This window comes from Rattus norvegicus, chromosome 5 (assembly GCF_036323735.1).
Source record: "Rattus norvegicus strain BN/NHsdMcwi chromosome 5, GRCr8, whole genome shotgun sequence".
Classification (NCBI taxonomy): domain Eukaryota; kingdom Metazoa; phylum Chordata; class Mammalia; order Rodentia; family Muridae; genus Rattus; species Rattus norvegicus.
Genome location: NC_086023.1, coordinates 164,541,378 through 164,564,118, shown reverse-complemented (window position 1 = coordinate 164,564,118; position 22,741 = coordinate 164,541,378). Strand labels below are relative to the sequence as shown.

At 51.1% G+C, this 22,741-nt stretch overlaps 1 protein-coding gene across 3 annotated transcripts in view; it reads right to left on the bottom strand.

Moving 5' to 3' along the window:
• The window catches only part of Casz1 (castor zinc finger 1), a 149,955-nt gene that overhangs the window by 112,919 nt on the left and 14,295 nt on the right, over nt 1-22,741 (bottom strand). For all 3 annotated transcript variants that reach the window (XM_008764318.4, NM_001427668.1, XM_017593879.3), the window contains 1 exon segment: nt 2,347-2,495. The gene's annotated coding sequence lies outside the window, so the exon portion shown is untranslated.

Here is a 22,741-nt window from a genome sequence, read left to right as displayed (position 1 = left end):
ATACAACCGGATCTTCTGCAAAACCTTCAGAAATGGGGGAGATCAAGACCTGAGCCTGAGCCACAGTGGGGTCTGTGGACCTCAGAACCTGCAGTGCAGACGTTTCCCCTGGTCCACACCCTGCCATAGAGGACCCCAGTCCCTGGCCAAGTCCACTGAGAGGGATTGAGTCAGTGAGCAAGAGACTGGGCCTTGTCATTCCCTCTCCGAGTCTTCGGAGAGCCCCGAGCTTCATTACCAAAGTTGGAGTCAGCCGATGCCAGGATGCAGGAGTCCCGCTGGACCTCTTGGGCCCATCCACTCTGCCGGGTTGCTAATCCCAGCGGGCATGGCCCCTGGGAGCCAACAGTGAGTGGAAACTTCGGAAAGGGAAAAATTAATGGGCATGTTTTGCGCAGAGAAAGAAGAAAACAAAAAACGCATCTCGAAGAAAGGTGTAGTCGCTCATCGGCCCCATAAAGGAGCTTCACAGGTACCTGAGTAGCCTGCTAGTGGCTGGGCACCAGAAAGCCTTGGGGTGGGGCATGCAAGGTTCTTGCCTTCCCAATATTCTAATCCTCCCAGGAAGCAGAGTCAGGCCAGAAGATCGCAGGAGGGCAATGGGGGCCACATGCCAGGCTGGAAGGGTGGCTCAGACGCTAAGAGCACTTGCTGCTCTTGCAGAGGACAAGGGTTTGATTCCAAGCCCCCCATGCGCGGCAGTTCACAACCATCTGTAACTCCAGTCTCAGGGGGTCTGACGCCCTCTCTGACTTCAGAGGACACCAGGCGCGCGCGCGCGCGCACACACACACACACACACACACACACACACACAGTGTACAGACATACAGGCAGGCACACATATAAAAGAAAATAAATATTTTTTTTAATTAAAAAAAAATCAAGATGCCAGCTAGCACCGGACCCAAAGAAGACTTTGGAGCAGCAAACTGTCCACACACAGCCTTTCTCAGGCAATAGTCTAAGCAGCCTTGATGCTACTGGGGGGGGGGGGCAGGAGGACAGCGCTAACACACCTTGAGTACAGATGGACAGGTTTCTGGGGCACGGTCACACTAGATGCCATGAAGAAGAGCCTCGGACACTTTGGCCACCAAAGGCTACATTTGCATCTGATCTGCAAGTTCCTGGGCTATGTTCAGGATTTCTGCTGTTTCCCAAGGAACCCCAGCCTGAAGTGTAGTAGGGCTCGCTGCTCTGAAGACCTTGGAAAGCCCTCAGTGAACACCAGGGTGCTCACCTCTCCAAACTCTTCCCACACCCAGCTGTGGTGGCACACACCTTTAATCCCAGCAGAGGCAGGCAGATCTCTGTGAGTTCAAGGCCATCCTGGTCTACAGAGTGAGTTCCAGGAGAGCCAGGACTGCACAGAGAAACCCTGCCTCAAAAGACAAAACAAAAACAAGCAAACAAACAAACAAGCGTGAGTTACAGAGCCAGACTGCAGAAGGAAAGGAAGGACCCTCCTTTCCAGATGCCTATGGAGTAGGAGAATACAAATGGAGATGCCAGGGAGGCCGTCTCTAGTTTGCTAGGCACAGGATGAGTGGTCTCCAGCAATGCTCTCCTAGATAGTCAATCTTAATTTTCTCTACTCCAGGTTCCATTTTAAGATCACGTGAGTCCATCAGTTGTGTGGACACATGTTCCCTGGGCTGGTTCTCTCCAGAACACTGCCAATGGCCAATATGCCCCAAGATAATCACAGGCAAATATCTGAGAGCACGATTTACAGACACTCTCTGTGGCTGGCTAAAGTGATTTGCCATAGGCAAAAGGCTACTTTCATGCCCTGAGCAAAGGTAGTCACATCTTGTCCACTAAGGAAGGTCTAGCCTGGGCTGGAGATAACCCTGGACAGGTCATTCCCACCCCAGCTCCTTCCACAAACAAACTCAGGGCAGAGCAGCCCGAGAGTCTGCCTGTGTGCATGCCAGCCGGTGTGCACACCTGCTGTCCCCGCGGTGAAATTCAGAATGACCCAACCCTTTGATCTTGGGGTAGCATCAGATGGGGTAAGGGCATCGCCTGAGGTATCTGCCCACCGTGTATAGCGCTGGGATCATTGGAAGGACTCTTCAAGGTCAATTGTACCAACCTCTCTATTTCAACCTCTCTGTTTCATGGGTGAAGAAGCCAAGGTCCAGAGCGGGGCAAGAAACAAGTTTGATGGCAAAGCCAGGGCTAGAATGTAGGTGTTCATGTGACCCTTTCCCCGTCTATGGCATATGAGCTACTGGGGCACACAGTCCAGCGAGAGAGGTAAGGGTAAGGGCTGGAGTGGCAATCCTCCAACTGGCCAACCCACACTTCCCGGAGCACCTTGGGAACCAGGAGCAGTACCTTTGCATCCCAAGAGGCCAAGGTCCAAAGTCCATTCCAATGCACACCACTGGGGAGCTGCAGGGTCCCCCCCCCCGGAGAAGGAGGAGTGGGTGGCTCAGGCAGTCAGGATGGAGAGGGTCTGCCTTCCGTCAGCAAGGTCTGTGTGCCTGCCAGAGAGGAGAAAGGTTAACAGATTAGGTTTCTGGACTGGCAAGATGGTTTGGCTGATAAAGGCACTTGCGGACCAATCTGATGACTGTGTTCAATCCCTGGGACGCACATGGCAGAATCTATTCTCACAAGCTGTCCTTTAGACCTCCACACTTGCACCATGGCCTACGTGTACAGGGGTGTGTGTGTGTGTGTGTGTACATGTGTGCATGTGTACTCACAAAATACACACAAAACAATACATACAATTAAAACATTTTAAAGATGATTGGGATACAGCTGGGTCCCACCAAACTACTACCCAAGAGGACAATGGGAAAGTCCCAACACCCTGTGTAGTACCCAGCCAGTGAAACAGGAGATTCTTGGGCCCGCCTTGCCAATCAGCAGATGGCACTGCCCCGGTGCGTGCCATGCCTGACTCTACAGCCAGTGTGCCCTTTGCACAATTATTAGCCACTCGCTATGAGGTGTCGTACCTAATAAAAGAATCAAGCAGGGAGAGACCATACTAGGCTAATCAGATGCCACCCTTGGGTAACAACAGAAGGATCACACCCAAGGCTGGGCACCTGGGGTTAAAGGTCACCCCGGGAACGGATCGGGTCAAAAGTGGCATCGGATCAGACCCATGCAACAGAAACAACCAGCGTTGGGTTCCCACCCCCGCTTGGTGGGCTCCCGGCTGCCCCTAGGACCCTCCACAAGCAGCCTCATGGAAATCTAAAGAATTGGCAGGTTTTACAGGTGGGTCTGCCCCCCACCCCCACCCCCAGGATGGTGAATTTGATCTCTTCTCCGTTTCCCTCTCTGCTCTACTAAGGTGCTATTTTGTGTCACAGACAGGAAAGAGGGCGTGAGCACACCCTCAAAAGAGGCTGCCCAAGAAACTCCTTTGTGATAGGTGCTGGGCCAAAAACAGTGGCCTACAGAAAGTCGGGAGCCCCACCACCGCCAACCTTTGTGTCAATTTAAGCAAATATTGTGGCGTTTCCATGGTGATTCCTGTTTTGAATATCCACTTCGCTCACTTTCTAAAGGGCTTTTCCTGTTTGCATTTCGGCTTGAAACCTGTAAATATTTTCAGCCTTTTTAGGAAAAAAGAAAGAGCCCAAGCGCGTGCAAATACAAGCATACCAACAAGTACACAACTTCTCGAGCGTGCAGTCCGGCTTTGTGCACGTAAGGATGTGGGCCCCGAGCCCCGAGGGCATTCTCCTTATCCACTCTCAGACCCATCCTGCGTCTAGAACTGAAGTTGAAATTCGGGCCCTCCATCTCCCTTCCTACGGGCTAGTAACATCCCATGTCCGCGTGTTCCCCGACATCCCATACACAGTGTCCGCGTGTTCCCCGACATCCCATACACAGTGTCCGCGTGTTCCCCGACATCCCATACACAGTGTCTGTGTGTTCCTTGAGTGTCTTATCCTTGACTGCACGGTCTGTCATGGAGCGGGCAGCAACCTGGTTAGTTTTCTAACTTGCCCCAGCCATCAAAGTTCTCAGGGGGCTCTCCCCCAGGGTATGTGAGCCCCCTCCTCTCCTGACTCCCAAGGCTGGGTGAGTGGAAAGAGGCTGTCTCTTTGAAGGCCAGCTTCAGCACCGGACCCTCCTCTCTGCTGAGACAAGGTTTCAGGACTCCCTGGGGGAAGACTGGGCTGTAAGGTGACAGCAAGCTGGGGCTGGGTCGGTTGGCTCCCCTCCCACCCTTCGGCATCACACAGGGTTAACAGTGTGTTTCCTGACTCCCGTGGATTCCTGCCAGGCCCCTAATGTGAGTTTCGTGTGATTTGGGGGAAGTGAGTTTCCTTTGTTTTCCAGTTTGGGAATATTTTTTTTTCTTTAAAAAAGAGGAAAAAACACTTTAATGGGAACTTCAGGGCCACTGAGAGACTTACTCCTTTGAGTTCTGAAACTCCCTTGCCTGTCAGTCTAGAACAGGCAACCTAGGCAGCTTTTGAATCTGACCAAAAAAAAAAAAAAAAATATGCTGTGGGCCAGAGGAAAGGGTACCTTGGATCTTAGACAGATTGAGTCCTAGACCCACCTTCCTGTGGGGAGTCTGTACCCCAACATCAGCATCTAACACCGGAGCTAACACACACCCCTTCTAGTCTCACACACTGGGACATTCACACTTGCCCAGGCCCAGGTCAGGAGAAGCACCCACCTCTCACACAGGAGTTGAACCACATGTCAGAGCTGTCTAAGAGTCTCATGTTCTGGACAAGAAGGGTTCCAGTTAGGTGGGAAAAGGATACCCCAGACCCCCGTGGAGAGGGTATGATCAGGCCCACCTCCTCTTCCATTTTCCCCTACCATTGCTGCCTTGTTCCAAGACTCCCCAAGCAAGTGGCCTGACCCATTTACCAAACCAAGGCATGGGCCCCAATGCCCTCCAAGCACCGTGGCCCTCCCACACCAACAGGCCCCAGGGCTGAGGCGCCAGTGTCGGTCAGTAGGTACAGAGCTTAATGAATCTCTAAGCAGACGCCCAGGTAAAGAGGTAAGAAGCCAAACACTGACAGTCAACCCTGACATGGAGATCCCAAACGGGGTTCTGAGGCCGGGGTTCTGATGGCCTCCCCGGAGGCAGGCTGTAGCCTTAAGGCTTGGGTTCCTCACAGATCTGGAAGGACAAGGAAGAAAATGGCAGGAGCCATCTCCCCTCCCACCCAACAGGCTCAAGTCAGTAGGAAAAACAAATGAAGCTCCAGAAAGCCCCCAGATCGTAACTACCCTCTTCTTTTAAACCTCATCAAGAACCTTCCAGGTTTTCTCCCAAGAGGACTCACGTACACCCCCTGTGCTCTGTTCTCCACGTATCTGTTCTCATGGAATTAAACTCCGTACAGAACTGGAGTAATTTGTTCACAAGCCTGTCTTCACTACCGGATTCTTAACTCCTCAAGGGCAAAGCCCAGGTCTTAATTATCTTTGCGTCTCCAGCACTTAGCACAGCAGCTGGCCCACGGTGGGCGGCGTGAGTGTTGGGGGAGCTGAACTAGTCCCTGATTTCATGTCACAATCAGATGAGCCTGGTGCAGCTTCTCCCTTCCCCCAGCAGAAGGTTCGACTGGCCACTTTCACGCTCCAGACTCCTGACCCCAAACCTGCCTGCTGGTCTCTCTCCTCCGCCACGAATCCGTTTCGTTCCCAGTGTGCAGGTTCGAAGGGACTTCTGCTTACTGGAGCCTTTCCCAACTTATCTCAGAAAGGACTGAGCACCTACTATGTGCCAGGGGAGGAGAAGGCATAGTGGGTGAGTGGGTTGTTTTTTTTGTTGTTGTTTTTTTTTTTTTCGCCCTCTGCCAATCAGCTCACATGAGGACGGACGGTATTAGCTAACTAGATTAATTCGACAAGCACGGTATCAAGTGTTCTACGCACATGATCGAGATGAATCTTTACAACACAAAGGCAGGAACAGTATGGGCCCCACGGATAGATTAAGGAGAGTAAGCACAGAGATATGAGGTGACCAGTCAAAGGTCACATGGTTCACAGGTATGGAAGCCAAGGCAGGGTTGGTGACCCACCAAAAGTTCTCTCTGGTTCCTCCCCATGACCTCAGCACTCATTCTTGTCCAGGGTCTGCTCCCACTCTTAATTCTCACCTCTCCCTGCCTGGAAACAGGCCTCCAGCAATACACCAGGGCCTTGCAGCCAAAGGCAATGTCTGTGCTCAAGTGTACCGGGAAGGTTTAATAGGGGAAGGAAGGGCAGACCTACGGAAGCACACCAGACCAGCAAGAGGGGCACCTGGATCTGCCTGGTAAATGGGCTCTCGGCTGCAGACCTGCCCATTGCTGTGTCTGATGACCAAAGGACCATGCCACTTCAAGAGGTCCTGTGAGAATGGGACAGCTTCTGCTTCTTCCCAGAGAGGGGACCACTGAGGATCTTTCTCCTCTGAGAGAGGTAGAAATTCTCCCACCATAATGAACACCTGCCTCAGGGTGTGGGCTTGGGGAAGACGCCTAGTGTGCCCTTGGTTTTTATCTTAGGCGAGTGTGTACACCACAGGGAGGGAGGCACCCATCATGTCTTCAAAGGAGAGAAGACACAGAGATGGCGGGGAGAGATCTACGCGAGCCAGGAGAGACGGTAGAGGATCTGCCGGTGTGGGGAGGGGACAGGGTGCTAATGAACAGATTTCATAAGCCACCCAGAGTGAAAACAAAAACACAGACATGCACATTGCCCAACTTCAGGGTTGTATGGAAAAGAAGAAAAAAAAAACACAATAAAAAATCCACATCTTAAATACAAAAATCCTCCGTGATGTGTTGCGGCATGAACGCGTTCTCCACACTGCATTTTTCCTCCGTGACCTCACACAGCCTACGACGGGTACGCCCAGCACGGCCGGTATTTGATGGTACACACTCCGAGCAAACGTATACGCTTAACCAAAACAAGGGCAGTAAATATTCAAATCACTCCAAACTGGCATCTCGAGGCTTCACATGACCTCTGGAGCTGCCTGCGTTGACTCTGAGAAGGGCCCTTGTAGATGTAAGGAGGTGAGACACAGGAGACTAGAACACAGTTCAAATAGAAGGAACCAGAACTGCCAGAGCCTAACTCCCAGCCAGCCCCTTCCAGGGGCTTCCTAAGTTTATGCCCTACCCTGCTGTGAAGAGGGAAAAGGGATGGGGCCCACACATCACTGAGCCTTTGCCTACAGATCACTCACCCCCATGGTTACTGTCTCCTTCTTGTCTCGCCCTCCCCCTTTTAATTGTTGGATGAATTTACGGAGTACTGTGCCAAAAACAATCAACTCTGGGGAACAGAGTTACACAGAAAAGGGTGTGTCACCAGAGGGAGACGGATATCCATGGAAACCACCACCTTTCGCAGAGGCCTAGGTGAAGCTTGGGTGAGGTGGACCAGGTGGGGGTGTGGAGAAATCTGCTCCTTCCAGAACGTGGCCTTAGGAAAGGCGGGAGTTGCTGACAAACTGAGGTGACCAGACACAGTGTGGAGAGTCAGGAAGTAAAGCCAACCAGACAACGTGTTAAAGGCAGGGCTGTCTGCGCATGCACTTGAACACACACACACACACACACACACACACACACACACACACACACACACAATTTTATATGCCACTGTGCCAGGTCACTGGGCAACAGGCCACAGGGGCTCAGGGCATAAGCTTCGGAATCAGGTTGCCCAGGTACGAATCCAAGCCCCAATACTCCTGCGGTGTACGGCCCTGGAAAACTTTTCCTTTGACTCTTCTGTGTCTCAGTTTCTCCATCCTAAAATGGAGATACGAAGAGTTACTCCTGAATCGAGGCGTGAGGACTTAATCATTTACTGTGGGTGACACTCCAAGGAAAGGACTGAGCTCATGAAATAGGTGATAGGTCACAAAGAGAGGGGGGTGGGCAGGCGAGAGCGCCCCTAGGCGCTGCCTCAACGGAGGGAGAACATAATCGTCGCTCGCACGACTCTGCCCTGTGTGCTTGGGGTTGTAAACACCATCATATACGGTCACCCCAAGGGTCCAATGAGGTAGACGTTCATCTCAACTGGAGAGTTGAGAAAGAAAGAGTCAAAAGAAGGGCTGGGACACACCCAAGGTCACACACGGACGGAAGTTGGACTGGAATGGGCTGAGGTGAGGGCAAGCCAGGGAGAGAGGCTCTCTCCAACCTGACTTGGATAGATATGGAGTGGTCCAGGATTGTTTTCCCAGACGAGCAAATAAAGGACCCCTCTGTGCCAGTGACTGCAAGCAGAAGGAGCAGGGGAAGATGGGCTGGCAGACAGGGCTACATCCCACAGGAGAGCGTGCCAGGACCCACTCACTCCACAAGACCAATGCTACCTGCTGAACTCCCTCTCTCTGTGCCCAGTTAGCATCTCAGAATCAGGAGATCCCTGGAGAGGGAATAACAGTGTGGGCTACCTGACTCCTAGCAACGGAGCCGTACAACCTGAGAAAAACCCTTCTTCCAAGTTGGAGTTCCACGGAGAACCTGAGTTTTGACCTTCTTGGAACCTGGGCAGATCCCCGGAAAGGGCAGGGCACAGGTAAGGGGAGATTGGAAGAGCACAGATCTTCCCCTCTGAAAAACCATACCCAAGGAGTCCTGCAAGCCAAGCTAGAGACACACGCTGTCTGCCCTGAAAGGTTTCGTTCTCGCCCTGGTTGAAGACCAGGTTTGGTGGCTCAGCCTTTCTGCGATCGACCACCCAAACTCATTCAGATATTTCCTCTCACTTGCCTTTTTAAAAAAAATTTAATGTTCTCTATAATTCATCCATCCCAGAAGATAATCGATAGAGCCCGTAATGAAAATCTGAGCCATATTTTATGATCCGCTGCGAGCAGAAAGGACCACATCAGCAGGTCCGTTTTTGGCTCTCCCTATCCGTCTTGCCAGCTGCCCGGGGAATGCTTGCCCTGCCGGCCCTGCCCACGGCCCTTCACCCTGAGCTCACACAAGCGGGGCCACGACCCAAAGGCTTACTCAGCCAACCCAGTCAAAGGACAGTCACAGGCCTTTCTGGAGTGGACCCCAACTTGAAGCCCTGGTACCCCTACCCTGGGAGCTCACCACACCTTCATTCCATGCCCTCCGGGAGTCCCCAAATTTTTACTAGGTGGCATTTCCCACCAAGAGAGACTGCTTCAGGATCAGGGAGATGATGCTTCAATCATCTTGCTCTGTGAGCATGGCGACCGGAGTTCAGACCTAGCATGTGTGCCACCCCAGTTCTGGGGTGGGAGTAGGGATGGGGATGGGGATGAGGTAGGGGGTGAGAGAGAGCAGACACAGACCTTGGGGCTTACTGGTCACCCAGTCTAGCGAATCTGTGGATTCTTGATTCAGTGAAAGACCTCCATCTCAAAAATTAAGTCGAAAGCAAAAGAGAAAGACACAGTCTAGTCTCCACACACACATATGCACACATGAACACATGTGCACACACATATGTGCACAACATATAAACACACACACACAGGCACTATTTGGAAGGTGAAAACCTTGGGGGACGGGTAGGGGAAGAGAGAGGGAAGGGAGAAAGGAGACAGGCTGCCACTCCTTATTCTGGGCTCTATGTTGTATCTTGGAGCTTCTGGTCAGTGAAGGGTGAGACATTACTGTTCATTTTTTTTTTTTTTTCCGGAGCTGGGGACCGAACCCAGGGCCTTGCGCTTCCTAGGCAAGCGCTCTACCACTGAGCTAAATCCCCAACCTACTGTTCATTTTCACTAGCTCCAGCAAACCCTTCCTGTCTCGCTTGCCTCTCACCCTGTGAGGTGAAAGAGTGGACACGCCAGTCAGGTGGAAGCACGGGACTCCGAGGAGAGTGCTTGGACTCTTGTCCAGGCGCCTCCTACTTGGAAGTCAATCAGCAGGCTGCCTGTTCTACCCAGAATCCCTCACTATCTTGCACCAATCAGAGAACAACACAGGGTAAGTGCTAGGAAGAGGTGACTCCAGAGAAGGGAGAGGAGGGGAAAGAGCTCAAACCAATAAGGAGACTGTGCTTCAGTCACGTGATGGAGTACTACGGCTGTAGGCCAATCTTCTCAGAGTGAATTCCAGGACAGCCAGGGCTACACAAAGAAAACCCTGTCTCAATAAAATAAAATAAAATAAAATAAAATAAAATAAAATAAAATAAAATAAAATAAAATAAAATAAAATAAAACAAAATAACATACAAACAAATTAAATACCAAAAAACAAAAACCTTAGATTTGTTGAAAAACTTTGAATGGGATTGTTTTGAAGGTTGCCTAGCAGAATGTCCAGCGCTGACCGATGCGGCTGTCTCTGGACACCAAGAGACTTGTGGCTACCAAGCACTCGGAATAGAGTGAGTATGACTAAGGAACTAAATTTTTAATTTTATTTAACTTTAATTAATTTACATTTAAATAGCCACGTGTGACCAGAGAGTAACTGTATTGAACAAGACAGGTTTAGAGGAATAATCTCATTGATGTAAAAATAGCTTTTCTTAATAAAAAATTAAAAGCCCTTTTATCCCAATGCAACAGGGATAACCATTATTAACTATAATAATCGTGAACATTTAAATGTGCTGCGGCAGGCCTGGCTCGGCGTTAAGTGTTTCAGATGGGTTGTCCCACGGAATCCTAACCAACTAAGTTTATGGTTACTGTTACCCCCAGTTTCCAGATAAGAAAACTGAGGCCCCAAAGTACCAGGTCGTTTATCCAGAGTCACACGGCTGTGCCTCAGTGGAGTCTTGGCAATTCCCTAAACTATTTTTAGCCATACCCAGCCTATTTTTTAAAAAATTATTTTCTATAACATTTTAAAAAATTATATTCACTCAGAAGTATAAATTGTATTAATCTCATTTTATAGGTTTTTGCCTGTATGTATGTATGTGCAGAAACCACATGTGGGGCATGTGGACTATGTCAACATGCTTACCTGGTGCCTAAGAAGAGGATGACAGATCCCCCGGGACTGGAGTTACAGACCATTGTGAGCTGCCTTGTGGGAACTGGGAATCAAACCTCAGTCCTCTGCAAGAGCAGCCAGCGCTGTTAACCACTGAGCCTCCTCAGTGGTTGTTTGTTTGTTTTTCAAGACAAGAGTTTCTCTATGTAGTCCCGGGTGTTCAGGAACTCCCTCTGTAGACCTCGCTGGCCTCGAACCCAGAGATCCATCTGCCTCTGCCTCCCGTGCTGGGATCAAAGGCGTGGGCCACCGACTCCACTATCACTCAGCTTCGAAGACACCCTCAGGGGGTCTGGAGAGATGGCTCAGCGATTAAAAGTGCTGGTTTCTCTTCCATAGGACCTGTGTTCAATTCCCAGCAACCACATGGTAGCTCATAGCTATAACTATGTAACTTCAGTTTCAGGGGATCTGACACCCCCCCATGCAGACATACATACATGCAGCAAAAATAGTAACATGTACGAAATAAAAATTTTAAAAAAGACACCCTAAAGGGAAATGCCTTTTCCCTAGGAGCAAAATGCATGAAGAAGTTACTGGAGTCCTTGACGAGAAACTCATGGTAAGTCAAGAAAGAAAGCCCCACACGCCCTACGTCGAGAAGGGCCAACACCTTCAGTGATGCCGGCCTGAGATCTCCCAGTCACATACATCCCCCTCACCGCTCACCACTCACCACTCACAGCAGGTCCTTGGTGCTTTGGAGATCCTAGTTAGGTCCCTATCTCAAAGGAGGTGGCAAGGGGGCGAGGGATAGGAGAGGATGGGGGTGCTGGGGTGGAGGAGGATGGAGTGCTGGGGGCCTGATTGGGAAAGTCTGCACTGACTTCTCACCTTAGGCTCTGGCTTCCCACCTCCTCTTGCAGGAACCTAAGATTTCATCAGAGTCTGGAACACAGGGCAAGCAAGGCAAGGGCAGGGGCAGGGGCAGGGGCAAGGCCTTGAACAAGGTCAGACTTATTTTTTTCTGAAAGGGACAGCCAGTATTCCTGGTCACCTGCCTACTCTTGGGCTTGGTTCAGAATGAGGAGGGCATAGGAAATTCCCCTCCGAGTCAGGGCTGGATGTGGGCAGCCCAGACGACTGAGACAAAGTCAGAGCAGACTCCGGGAGATTCGCCGTTGTAGTTTTGCTTTCCGGGGCATCCAACTGGGGCCAGAGGACACCAAGTGACACCTCACCTAGTCTGGATTTGATTTTGGCTTCCCCCTCCCTGAGATGCTGGGGAGAGGTAAGGATGAATGTCCTCACATAGAAAGTGCCATTGCTGTGGTCCGGCTCTCCGAGGTTCTCTGTCATTTCCAGCCTATCCCAAGTTCCCCTGAATTCATATATTTATTTTCTGGGGCCAGTTTCAGGTGCTTCTAGTTTATCACACGATCAGTCCTATGAGGTACACTGGGTGTTTCCAGAAATTACATCACAAAAAAATCATGCAATTAAAGTGTAACGAGGGAAAAAAAAAACAGAGCTGTTGCTTAATTTCATATTTTAATTAGCGACTTATTGTAAACGTAGACTTTTAAAATGGAGGCGCCTAAGCAAAGCCAGTAAACACGGTTTTCTAATGAATTAATTTCACCTCCCTCCTCCTCCTCACCAACGCAAAGATCACCCTCAGATTTTCCCTGCGCCCTCTTTGTCTTCTATCCCCTGTTCTTAATCTTTGCTCAACAACACATAGTCCAAATAAAATGAGGAAGTGTAGTACCATGGGAGCCCAAGGGAGTCCCGGCCCACAGGTCACTCTCCTTGACCTTGAAGTTGTCTGTGGACAAAGCATGAAGGAGGATGTCTCTTCAGAACCGACTCTCAGGGGATCCCTGTGTTCCTCTCAGGGCACAAACCTCAAAAGAGGGCAGAGAGGAAAACTGGAAACAGGGATGACTGAGGCAAGACTGAGAGGGTGGAGCCATGGAGTGGGGTGAGGAGACCTAGAGAGAGGAAGACTGAGCTGATGTGAACCCCAAGAGCCTGCTAGCTGCCCCGGGGAAGGAGAAAGGGGCATGTTGTGGGGGGATAGAAGAAGCCATCTGTGGCCATGGAGAAATGCTGAAGCTAGAAGATTCTGCCTAGGTCGTTTCAGAGAAATGATACTGATATCTCTCCCAGACGTGCACAGAGGTGATCCAGGCACACCCCTTCACTGCTCAGGAGACTTCAGGGGTCTCTAGGCATCTCCAGAGGTCCCCAGCGTTCCCCTTCTCCAACCTCCAGGCTTGGGAAGTACACTTGGCAGTCTCTTACAGTCCGGTTCCAGGAACAGAGCAGGCTGAGAACGCAGAAGAACCTTATCCCTCTGTTGCACGATAAGGAGAGACTTACAGTGCTGCCTCAGAGTTTCTGCTCACTGGGAGCAGAGTGAGAACTCCTAATTACCCCAAGGACTTGGCCAGATTAAGGAGGACATGGTGGACCGCAGCATGGCAGCACTGGCACTGTCACCTCCCAAACCAACGCAGAGACACCACTGAGGATCGGTCATCCTGTTCCTGGCCAGGGCATTTGGAGTCCCAACCAAACCCCACTTTGGCCACTGTGCCAGTCTGAAGAAGTACAACAGAGGACTCAACGGAGATGCTATTCCCCTATCCCCGCCTCCATTTTAGACGCTTTAAACTAGATCCTCTTGCTGGCACCCACATTCCCAGTGATAGGTAGCTTTGTGATCACAGTGGTAAGGGGTTTAGGGGACCATCCAGACCTCTACTCGCTAAGATTCCAAAGAAAGGAAGGAGGGGAGGAAGGAAGGACCAAAGAGAGGAAGAGGCTGGACCCCATGTCGTTACACACCGGTTAGGAACCCAGACCAAACCCCAACGACAGATCCTGCGGAGTTGAGCTTCAATCATAAAGGGAAGCTCCCATCAAACACAGGCTGGGCATGGATGTACCCCAAGATTAGGGATTTGGAAGCCCATCTGAGGAAGCTGGCCCTGGGAAGACAGCGATAGGATTTAACACCTTATCCGGGCTGTCTGGTAAACACCCTGAGCTGTGCCTACACTCCACTCCGCAGCTGGAGCTCTTCAGGTGTGTCGGCGACGGGGATGGGCAGGTAGAGACAGCAGTAGGAAAAGACAGGAAGGGGGGAGAAGGGACTGAAGGGTGGAAGTTGGGTGGGGCTGGCCTGGGAGGATAGGATGGGAGGCAGCCAAGCCAGACAGTCCACGAGACAGCTGACAGGTGCAGGAAAGGGGGGCGGTTGAGACAGGGCCTAGAATACTGGAGCGTACTGGTGCTATACCTGGAGGGTGGGGGTGGGGAGAAGGGGAACGAAAGGAAGGGTAGAGCTTTGTGGGTAAAAGAGTTTAAAACCTCCTTGTCGTCAGGCTAAAGTAGAAACCGGGCTAGCCTGGGCTCGTGCAAATCACACAGATTGGAGCTTACTGAGGCCAGGTAGAAGGACAGTGGGCTGGTATCCTTCAGAACACTGTTTCGCCGGCTCACACGTGTACACCTCAGGGCCCAGAGTCAAATCCATTGGGAAAGGGTGTCCTTCTGTTTGTAGAGGATGCCCATACATTAGGAAGAGGGATATGGGGACATGAGAGGGTCCTGAGAGGTAAGAATAGAGGGCAGGAAAAAAGGTGCCTGGGGGTCCTGGTCATTCTCAGGGAAGACCACCATAGCTCTGACCCAAGTCCAGAGGCCAAGTGAAGAGACCTGACAAATGCCCATGCCCAGGCCACGCTCCTGCTGCCACCTGCACCACCAGCCTCAGCAGGGCACCCACTAATCCTCTTTCCTCTTTCTGCCTGTAATTACAGTTTTGGGTTTGAAATCTCCTTGGAGGGTAACCCCCTGCCTGATGCCCTGTCTAAATCCTTGGGTACACAGCAGGGCATCTCCCTGTCTCAAAGAGCTGCAGACCATTTCCACAGCCAAACAGCACACCCTCCCCTTAAAATCTGCTCCTCTTGTATTCTTCCTGCCCTGGCCTTGGCTCCTTCAAGCGGTGCGTATGGACCCTACCTCTGTCGTCCTCAGATGTCAGCTCTGGGCCTCCCAAGTGCGCTGGTGGGAGAGGAGGAGGCTCCCGCCTACTAATGCTCGACCTGCACATTCTAAACCCTGTGATCCCCACAAACCCATCCCCGGTTTCTTCATCTGAAAGAGCTCCAAAGAAGCCAAGATGGAACCCACCGCCCCCCATGGGAAAGCCAGCCCTATGGCTGGAGGCTAGCTTGACCTCAAATGTATCCCACCACCTAAGTCAGGGTGAACACTCTCTGCCCCAGATGTGGGCCTGCAGATTAGCCGCCAGGAGAAGCTAGGGGCCTGTCATGTCCTGTCCTTCTTGGCTCCAATGCCAAATCTGCAGCAAAGACCATCATCCTTAAGGGTTTTCTGTAGATTGCTCCAATTTCCTTGACAGATCCCTCTAGTCTCTTCCATTTTGATCTAGCCAATGTCAACACCAAATCTTCTCCTTAACTGCATCTACCTCTGACACTATGCATACATACACACACCCCGCCCAGCAAGGGAGAGAGAATATACTAGACTACCCCACACACACAGAGAGACACAGAGAGAGGGGAGAGGAAGGGAGAGAGAGAGGAAGGGAGAGAGAGAGAGAGAGAGCGAGAGAGAGAGAGAGAGAGAACGAGAGAGAGAGAGAGAGGAGGGAAGGAGAGAGAGAGAGGGAGAGGGAGAGAGTGTGTGTGAGAGAGAGAGAAGAGGGAAGGAGAGAGAGAGGGAGAGAGAGAGAGAGAGAGAGAGAGAGAGAGAGAGAGGAAGGGAGAGAGAAGAGGGAAGGAGAGGGAGAGGGAGAGAGTGTGAGAGAGAGAGGAAGGGAGAGAGAGAGAAGAGGGAAGGAGAGGGAGAGGGAGAGAGTGTGTGAGAGAGAGGAAGGGAGAGAGAGAAGAGGGAAGGAGAGAGGGAGAGGGAGAGAGTGTGTGTGAGAGAGAGAGAAGAGGGAAGGAGAGAGAGAGGGACAGGGAGAGAGGGACAGGGAGAGAGAGAGGGAAAGGGAGAAAGAGAGAAGAGGGAAGGAGAGAGGGAGAGGGGGAGAGAGAGAGAGTGTGTGTGTGTGTGTGTGAGAGAGAGAGAGAGAGAGAGAGAGAGAGAGAGAGAGAGAGAGAGAGGAAGGGAGAGAGAGAGAAGAGGGAAGGAGTGAGAGGGAGAGGGAGAGAGTGTGAGAGAGAGACGGGGGGGGGGGGAGTGTTAGAAACAAGCTAAATTAACTCACTGTTTCCCCTGCACCAGGCAGATATCCAGAAAAACCTGGGCAATACACCCCACTGACTTTGCCAGACATTAGAACGTTTGCTTGGTTCCCTACCTTTTGGAAGTGGGTCCTCAATGCATCCCTTTGGGCCATTGCTGCTGATAATTTTTCAGAGATAAACAAACCGGTTTGGATAAAACAAGATCCAACCTGAATTCTTCACCCAAAACTCAAAAAGAAAGAACCTCACCTACCACCCTTTTCCTTTCTTTCCCTCTCTACCTACCTTTAGTTCCAAGAAATTCAGGTCGCTTGACTTTAAAAAAAAAAAATCAAACCTTTTTGGTTTACAGGCACTATCACACCTACGTCTGGCTAGCCATTTGTCCCTACTTGACAGGACGCTGGCTCATTGAGGAAGTCCTGCTCTACTTTCTCAAGGTAGCCTGGGCTACAAGAAAGAACAAGGAAGGACAGATGCGCCTGTCAACCTCGGTCTTGTCGGCTTCTAGCCTGTCTTTCTCACGTTGCTTTTAGGCTCCAAAGTCTGATGATTCCTTTCCTCAAAATCTGTAGTCTCCTTTCAGAGGGAGAGTGTGGTCTAGACAACTGGTCTACCTGTCATGTCCAACCAAAACAGAAGTTGCTCAGTTCCCCTGGGGGTTTACTAGGCTAATGTAGGCCAACATCAGGACAGGAAGAAGGCCAAAGGATCAAGAGGACAGAAAAAGATCTGAGATCTATGGTCACATGAGTCTCTCTACCAACCCAATGTGTGATGTACCTGCCTACGGCCACAGTCGTTCATGCTGGGGCACACTCTCACCCACCACCCTGTCCCACCCAGTTAGACACCTCAGTGGCCTCGGCTTTTCTGAAGAGTGCTTTGTACTTTCTGCCCTCAGCAAGTCCGGAACCTCTGCCAGGGCTCCCGCCTCCAAAATCCCCATCGGTGGGGTCTGCCTGGTCCCTGTAGCTAATTTACACCCGTCAGGGTTTAAAATAGCTGAGGCATAAATGAAAAGTCCAATTTCTTCAAATTTGCATTGTAAAACCATCCTTCAACTTCCTTGAAATAAATTTTACTATTTTATTAGTGCAAACAAAATGGTAATAAAACACTAATACAGCGTCTTGTATCCAGGGGAAGAGCTAAAATTAACATAGAGCGAGCAGTGTTTGCTATTACATTCAATTACCTTTTTACTTGAGATTTACATTCTCATCCCCTTAATCTCCATAGTAGTGGCTTCAAAATCATTCCTCCTAGGCTCTGCCCTTCCAGAGCCCCCACAGCTGGAAGCCAGGCCTCCCGCCCAGATGGCGCTCACCCTGGGCACGGAGCCTGCCCCTTTCTCCACAGCTGCCACTTGTCACAAGGTCCCACTCCTCTCCCCTGCTCATAATTTTCTCACGTCTCAGCCTCTCAGCATGAGGCAAGTTCAAACCAAAGGGCTTTGACCCGAGGCACAGGCAGACACACGGTTATCAATGAGAGGTGCACAGGGCATGGGCCAGGGGCATTGCCCGCCAAGGCTGCTAAAGGCTCTGCCTGGTATGATACAGAGGCACAGAGGCGGGAGCTCTAGGGAAACTGCCATCTCTGGTTTGACAGGTTGTGGGAGAGGACTTGCTACATGGCACAGCTGGGGACTCTGGAGGGTGGTGGCAGGAAGCTCCAGTCATGCTAAAGTGGGGAGGAATGGCGGAACCGCTGGGGCTAGCCTTTCTCTGTGTGGATGAAGTCGAAGTCTTAGTATGTGCTGTTACTTGTTGGTAGTGTCAGGGCTAGAAATCTCCTCAGATGTCTCCCCGTCCAGAGCTCTTCCTTCAAAAGACATATTCCCTCAACCAGGCTCTCCTTCTCCCAGCTCCCACCATAAAATCCGATCCCCCAAAAGGACAAGTATAGCACAGTATGCGTTCAGATGTGGAACTGGTCAGCTTTGCTCCAAGCCACTGGGGGACATTCCTGTGTTTCCAAGCAGCCCGAAGGCTTTGCCCAGCTTCCAGAACTTCCATGGGCCAGCCACAGGACCATGGGCACACGGTTACTCCTTCCCCAGCCTCAGTTTCTCCATCTGCACAAAGATAATAGTCCCTGAGCTCACAATGACCAAAAAGATCATGTGAGCCTCACAGCCCTACTGGCAATCCTTCTTGAGACCAGAGCAAAGTGAGGTTGAGGTCCTAACCAGGGCCACAGACACAGGCCCCAAAGTGTCCCTACAATATCTTCAGCACTAAAATAAAAGCAAGAATAGCCACAGAGCCCAGGCCCCAGGCCATTTCCTGGGAGCATTCAGATAGAGGGTCTGGGGAAGGCAGACAAGATTCTTGATAAAGGAGTTGTAAACCTCTCTCCCCTAATTTTAATCTACCTAGCGTTTAAAACCGGGGTGGGGGGAAGAAAGCGGTTAAAATTAAAGGGACACACACACACAACCGCACTCAGTCATCTACACAAGCTGAGACTCACCTGCCCACGAGACACCATCACATACAACCTCCCACACAATCGCTTGCGTAAAATCACTCACACAGTCGCACACTTGCTTGTACACACACACACACACGGCCACATACAATCACAGTCAGTCACTTCTCGTGTACACACACAGTCGCAATCCTATATGCAACTGCTCCTCTATACAGCCATTTACAGGGAGCAACAGATAATGGTCCATACTCGGAAACCCACCTGGTCATTCACACGCCTCACAGGCAACCAGTCACATGCACACCTTCACCCACACGACCATTTATATACAACCACATTTCACACACCTAACCTGACACTCGATACCACACACTTTCCAGCCCTGATCCCCCATTCCCAACTCGCTCACTCTTCTGGAGGACACTGGGTAGAGGGTTCCAGTTTAAACTGCTGGGGGTGGTGGAGGGGTAGCTCAGCAGTTATGAGCACTGACTGCTTTTCCAGAACACCTAGGTTCAACTCCCAGCAAACACACGGCGGCTTACAACCATACGTAACTCCAGCTCCAGGGGGATCCAATGCCCACTTCTGATCTCTGTAGGCACCAGGATATATGCAATTCACATACGTGCATCCAGGCAAACACTCATGCACATAAAATAAAAATAAATAAAATTTCAATAAATAAAATAAGGCCACATTGGGCCTGACTCTACACAGTATTTGAGATTCTAACGAGACACTAGTAGAGACTCCAGGAAGAGGCGTGTGTGTGTGTGTGTGTGTGTGTGTGTGTGTGTGTGTGCATGTGTGTTTATAGTACACATATGTACAGGTACACAATCAATAGTGTTTGTGGAGGCCAGAGGTCAACGTTCCATATCCTTCTGTATCTATAGCTGCCTTATTTAAGGGACCAGATCTCTCACTGAATCCAGAACTTACCAAGACCGCCTAGCTCCAGAGCCCCCAGGATCCTTCCATCTTGGCCACCCCGTTGCTGGGATTAAAGGTGCACACTTGTCCTGCTCACTTTTTTTAACCTAGGTTCTGGAGATCTGAATTCAGACTCTGGTCCACTCAAGGCAAGTGCATCCCCCATGGAGCCATCTCCCTGGCCCTCGGGAAAATAAAATCCAGCGGCAAGTGAGGGGCTAGGTGATTGACCGCTAAGCATTATGGGTCAGAACATCAGCTAGCTGTCTCGGGGGTCATCCTTGCTCCCCCAATCCGTCCAGCTGCCGGCTCTGTCTTTCTACCTGGGCCCCTGTGGGCACCCCAGAGTTAAGCACCCCCAAATCAGCTTCCATGCTCCACAAATACAAGACTGAAGCCACAGTGGGATTTAACGGGGGTGGGGGTGGGGGTGGGGTCCCACGCGTGAATGCCACGTATGGCGCTGTATTCAGTTCCAACAGGCCTTCTACGTTTTTTTTTTCCTTATTTTTTTTCCCTCCCCACCGTGAAACAAAGAAAGTTTGTTGTCGAGGTGTAGACCTTTCTTGGGCCTTGTCCGAGTTTCTACCTTGTTTTTCTTTTTCCTTCTCCCTCACCTCCACCCTGCCTTCCCTACCTCCCCACCTTGAATAAATAAAGCACCCGAAGCTGGCACCAGATGGTAAGGAAAGTACAAACTATCTCATAATTTTCTAATTTTTTTTTCACACACTGGCCCAGGGTTTTGGGCAAAGGACAAAAGCTATTGTTGAAGAGAGCACAACACGGAGTTCTGAGTCACCGATCCGCCTCGGTTCCCGAGAGCTCATAGGTCTGTTCGGCTGGCAGAGCCGGTGAGCTCAGAGCCCTGCGGGGGCCGTGGGTGCAGGCGCCCTCTTGGGGCGCGGCCCCGCCCCCCACCCTTGCCAGGGCTCCCCGCTGGGCTGGCACTTCAGCTTTGTTGGCTGTTAATCATAGGGGGAATTTAAATAAAATGTGATGAAATAAAAAACAAATCAGCCTGAGTCCCACCTCCCTAATGCTGTCATTTCGGGGACATCTTTCAAGCTTTCATAGAGTTTCTCTGGTGGCCGTCACAACGCTGGACATCCAGGGGGTATTTTTCTCCAGTAAATATAATAAATGTTTTTCTGTGTTTCAAAACCATCCTCACGGAAGCTATCTGCATAGGCGAGGCAGGATTTATTCACTGCGGGAGGACGCTATGACGGCACAGGGGAATATCTTTAAATCAGATCAGGAATCCACAAGAGCTAAACCCAGGCTGGGGGGTTTGCCTGAATTACCCAGATCACCTTGGCCTGGGTGCATAGCCTTAGAGAGTGTACCTGGAAGACGGGCCGGAGCCCCACCCAAACCTCGCCCAACTTGAGCCAGGCCCTGAACTCCCCTGCCCTTGCACCCAGAGAGACGCAAGTCCTGCGAATGGCCTTCATCCTCCAGCCGACCTTCACCCCCTCGAGCCGCACTTCCTCTCTATAAAGCACCCTGGCAGCAAACACTCTGCTGTCCGCTTTTATATCTGAATATCTCAAAGCACTTAGCTAAGACCTTCATTTTCTCATTACCCCAAGGAGAGAAGGTCATTCAGGAAAATGGTACAAATATGCCCATTTGTCAAGAGCAAAAGGGAAGTGAGTTAAAAGGAACATTCTACCAGTGAAGCAAGCAGACAAAACTAACCCAGGAGAGCACCCAGGGCCTGCTTGCCCACCCATTGGCCGGGCTTGCTTCTCTAGCGGAGTTCAGGAGTCTTGGGACTGACTGGTAAGGTAGCCGGACATCACACATGGGCTCCCATTTTGCAGAGAGTCAACCACCCAGCGCTGGCTGCAGCTCATTCCTACCTCACCCAGGGTCTCTCCTTAGACCATCATCTCTCAAGATCACAATTATGTAAAATGCACATCATATAAATAGACACAGGGACCAGAGGGAAAAAATACTGAAAACGCACTAAGGTATTAAGGCATGACAAAGCAGGCCATAGTAGTTAACTTCAGCGTCCATTTTCTTCCTTTTACCTCTTTCAACGGTTTTTTTTTTTGAAAGACACAGTTCTATATTCCCCGGGAAGGAAAGTGTGCACTTCGCAGAGGCAGAGCACGGTAACCAGGCCTGGTGGGAGGCACACACCTAGAATCCCAGCTCTCAGGAGGCTAAGGCAGGAGAATCAAATGGAGAGTTCAAGGCCAGCCTGGGCTACAAATAGAGACCCTCTCAAAATAAAAGCAAAGGCAGCCAACTGACGCCGACCGACTGGCCCTCCTTCACGGACTCCTGTGATCTCTCAGAACCTTATTTCCCGAGGTACAGTGGCCATCGATCCACTACCTGCCTTGTGCCCTTCAATCCCACAAAAAGTCACGGTACAGGATCTGACACACGGCCGGAGCTCGGTAAATGTCTGTTTCCTTCCTCTTTTAGTAAAATGGAAATGGAGAAGCAACTCAGCTTTAATGCTGCACCCGGGGGAGAGGACGAGACCCTTCCTCTGCAACAACTCAATGACTTCCTCCACATCCTCTCACTCATCTCCCCCACCCCACCCCTGGCGCACAGACTGGAGGGTGAGGAGGGGGCCCTGGCTCAAGAGAACAAGGCCCCTTTCTAACTCTCACCCTCTCTACTAAGACAGGCCCAGGACCGTCCCTCCTGGGAGCATAGACACCTCCCTCATGCAATGACTCTGGAGGACACACCAGGCGGGTGATTCTTGGGTTGGCGCCTTCCTGGCAGCCGCCCTCCAGGAACAGGTGCCAGGCTGCCAAGGCCACCTGCCGCTGGGGGAGGGCGAGGGCCAGGTTCTACTCCATGAGGAGAGATGAAGGAGAACCAAGATGGTGGTGGCATTTAGGAGTAGACCCCTTGTTTGGCAGAGAGTCCAGGCTAGCCCGGAGACTGCTGCTTGGACCTAAGAGCACAGACCCTGGGTCTCCAAAGCCTTGTTCCTTGCCCCAGGTTCGGGACTGGATAAATATGTTTGACTGTCTTGTTTGGCAAGTGTATTTAAGCCAGCTTTGGATGGTCACATGGACTGGAGCTCCAGCCTGGCCTTGAGGGTCCTGGGGTCATAACGCAGGGGCCCGTCTGAGCCCACTGCCCTCCTGCCTTCCCCGTGACAGAAAGGATTCAGCAGGAGCACTAAAGGTAGCAACAATAGCTACCACATGCAATCATGCTCCAAGCCTGTGCACATGGGCT